Source organism: Rutidosis leptorrhynchoides, chromosome 7 (genome assembly GCF_046630445.1).
Source record: "Rutidosis leptorrhynchoides isolate AG116_Rl617_1_P2 chromosome 7, CSIRO_AGI_Rlap_v1, whole genome shotgun sequence".
In the NCBI taxonomy this organism is placed as follows: Eukaryota; Viridiplantae; Streptophyta; class Magnoliopsida; order Asterales; family Asteraceae; genus Rutidosis; species Rutidosis leptorrhynchoides.
Window position 1 is genome coordinate 279960952 of NC_092339.1, and position 4153 is coordinate 279965104.

General features: G+C 31.7%; 1 non-coding gene across 1 annotated transcript; it reads right to left on the reverse strand.

Annotated features, from left to right (window-relative positions):
* Positions 1–231: 231 nt before the first annotated feature.
* LOC139860815 (small nucleolar RNA R71) lies at positions 232–338 on the reverse strand. The gene has a single exon (XR_011763430.1). It is a non-coding gene; the product is annotated as a small nucleolar RNA R71 (small nucleolar RNA).
* Between the last annotated feature and the right edge of the window lie 3815 nt (positions 339–4153).

Sequence of the window (4153 nt, forward strand, 5' to 3'; positions counted from 1 at the left end):
GGAAGACTTAATAATAATCCGATAGAACATTTAGAAGCTTTTGAAGATTTATGTGAACTGTACAAAACCAAAGATGTTTCTTCAGATGCATTTAAGTTAAGAACTTTTCCATACTCGTTAATCGGAGACGCAAAAGCATGGTTGAAAGCATCAAAATGTGATTCTATCACAACTTTCAACGAATTAAGAGAAAAATTCATTACCCGATTTTTCCCACCGGCAAAAGCCGAAAGGCTTAGAACTGAAATCACCACTTTTAAACAAATGGCGGATGAAACTCTTTGTGATGCATGGGAAAGATTAAAAAGAATGTTACGAAATTGTCCGCAACACGGATTGCAAAAAGGGCAAATATGAAATGTCCCGTTCTTATTGATTAAAAACGTTCCATATTAATTGATTTCGTTGCGAGGTTTTGACCTCTATATGAGACGTTTTTCAAAGACTGCATTCATTTTTAAACAAACCATAACCTTTATTTCATCAATAAAGGTTTAAAAAGCTTTACGTAGATTATCAAATAATGATAATCTAAAATATCCTGTTTACACACGACCATTACATAATGGTTTACAATACAAATATGTTACAACAAAATAAGTTTCTTGAATGCAGTTGTTACACAATATCATACAAGCATGGACTCCAAATCTTGTCCTTATTTAAGTATGCGACAGTGGAAGCTCTTAATAATCACCTGAGAATAAACATGCTTAAAACGTCAACAAAAATGTTGGTGAGTTATAGGTTTAACCTATATATATCAAATCGTAACAATAGACCACAAGATTTCATATTTCAATACACATCCCATACATAGAGATAAAAATCATTCATATGGTGAACACCTGGTAACCGACATTAACAAGATGCATATATAAGAATATCCCCATCATTCCGGGACACCCTTCGGATATGATATAAATTTCGAAGTACTAAAGCATCCGGTACTTTGGATGGGGTTTGTTAGGCCCAATAGATCTATCTTTAGGATTCGCGTCAATTAGGGTGTCTGTTCCCTAATTCTTAGATTACCAGACTTAATAAAAAGGGGCATATTCGATTTCGATAATTCAACCATAGAATGTAGTTTCACGTACTTGTGTCTATTTTGTAAATCATTTATAAAACCTGCATGTATTCTCATCCCAAAAATATTAGATTTTAAAAGTGGGACTATAACTCACTTTCACAGATTTTTACTTCGTCGGGAAGTAAGACTTGGCCACTGGTTGATTCACGAACCTATAACAATATACATATATATCAAAGTATGTTCAAAATATATTTACAACACTTTTAATATATTTTGATGTTTTAAGTTTATTAAGTCAGCTGTCCTCGTTAGTAACCTACAACTAGTTGTCCACAGTTAGATGTACAGAAATAAATCGATAAATATTATCTTGAATCAATCCACGACCCAGTGTATACGTATCTCAGTATTGATCACAACTCAAACTATATATATTTTGGAATCAACCTCAACCCTGTATAGCTAACTCCAACATTCACATATAGAGTGTCTATGGTTGTTCCGAAATATATATAGATGTGTCGACATGATAGGTCGAAACATTGTATACGTGTCTATTGTATCTCAAGATTACATAATATATAATACAAGTTGATTAAGTTATGGTTGGAATAGATTTGTTACCAATTTTCACGTAGCTAAAATGAGAAAAATTATCCAATCTTGTTTTACCCATAACTTCTTCATTTTAAATCCGTTTTGAGTGAATCAAATTGCTATGGTTTCATATTGAACTCTATTTTATGAATCTAAACAAAAAAAGTATAGGTTTCTAGTCGGAAAAATAAGTTACAAGTCATTTTTGTAAAGGTAGTCATTTCAGTCGAAAGAACGACGTCTAGATGACCTTTTTAGAAAACATACTTCCACTTTGAGTTTAACCATAATTTTTGGATATAGTTTCATGTTCATAATAAAAATCATTTTCTCAGAATAACAACTTTTAAATCAAAGTTTATCATAGTTTTTAATTAACTAACCCAAAACAGCCTGCGGTGTTACTACGACGGCGTAAATTCGGTTTTACGTTGTTTTTCGTGTTTCCAGGTTTTAAATCATTAAGTTAGTATATCATATAGATATAGAACATGTGTTTAGTTGATTTTAAAAGTCAAGTTAGAAGGATTAACTTTTGTTTGCGAACAAGTTTAGAATTAACTAAACTATGTTCTAGTGATTACAAGTTTAAACCTTCGAATAAGATAGCTTTATATGTATGAATCGAATGATGTTATGAACATCATTACTACCTTAAGTTCCTTGGATGAACCTACTGGAAAAGAGAAAAATGGATCTAGCTTCAATGGATCCTTGGATGGCTCAAAGTTCTTGAAGCAAAATCATGACACGAAAACAAGTTCAAGTAAGATCATCACTTGAAATAAGATTGTTATAGTTATAGAAATTGAACCAAAGTTTGAATATGATTATTACCTTGTATTAGAATGATAAACTACTATAAGAAACAAATATTTCTTGAGGTTGGATGATCACCTTACAAGATTGGAAGTGAGCTAGCAAACTTGAAAGTATTCTTGATTTTATGAAACTAGAACTTTTGGAATTTATGAAGAACACTTAGAACTTGAAGATAGAACTTGAGAGAGTTCAATTAGATGAAGAAAATTGAAGAATGAAAGTGTTTGTAGGTGTTTTTGGTCGTTGGTGTATGGATTAGATATAAAGGATATGTAATTTTGTTTTCATGTAAATAAGTCATGAATGATTACTCATATTTTTGTAATCTTATGAGATATTTCATGCTAGTTGCCAAATGATGGTTCCCACATGTGTTAGGTGACTCACATGGGCTGCTAAGAGCTGATCATTGGAGTGTATATACCAATAGTACATACATCTAAAAGCTGTGTATTGTACGAGTACGAATACGGTGCATACGAGTAGAATTGTTGATGAAACTGAACGAGAATGTAATTGTAAGCATTTTTGTTAAGTAGAAGTATTTTGATAAGTGTATTGAAGTCTTTCAAAAGTGTATAAATACATATTAAAACACTACATGTATATACATTTTAACTGAGTCGTTAAGTCATCGTTAGTCGTTACATGTAAGTGTTGTTTTGAAACCTTTAGGTTAACGATCTTGTTAAATGTTGTTAACCCAATGTTTATAATAACAAAAGAGATTTTAAATTATTATATTATCATGATATTATGATGTACAAATATCTCTTAATATGATATATATACATTAAATGTCGTTACAACGATAACGTTACATATATGTCTCGTTTCAAAATCATTAAGTTAGTAGTCTTGTTTTTACATATGTAGTTCATTGTTAATATAATTAATGATATGTTTACTTATCATAATATCATGTTAACTATATATATAACCATATATATGTCATCATATAGTTTTTTACAAGTTTTAACGTTCGTGAATCACCGGTCAACTTGGGTGGTCAATTGTCTATATGAAACCTATTTCAATTAATCAAGTCTTAACAAGTTTGATTGCTTAACATGTTGGAAACATTTAATCATGTAAACATCAATCTCAATTAATATATATAAACATGGAAAAGTTCGGGTCACTACAGTACCTACCCGTTAAATAAATTTCGTCCCGAAATTTTAAACAGTTGAAGGTGTTGACGAATCTTCTAGAAATAGATGCGGGTATTTATTCTTCATCTGATCTTCACGCTCCCAGGTGAACTTGGGTCCTCTACGAGCATTCCATCGAACCTTAACAATTGGTATCTTGTTTTGCTTAAGTCTTTTAACCTCACGATCCATTATTTCGACGGGTTCTTCGATGAATTGAAGTTTTTCGTTGATTTGGATTTCATCTAACTTAATAGTGAGATCTTCTTTAGCAAAACATTTCTTCAAATTCGAGACGTGGAAAGTGTTATGTACAGCCGCGAGTTGTTGAGGTAACTCAAGTCGGTAAGCTACTGGTCCGACACGATCAATAATCTTGAATGGTCCAATATACCTTGGATTTAATTTCCCTCGTTTACCAAATCGAACAACGCCTTTCCAAGGTGAAACTTTAAGCATGACCATCTCTCCAATTTCAAATTCTATATCTTTTCTTTTAATGTCAGCGTAGCTCTTTTGTCGACTTTGGGCGGTTTTCAACCGT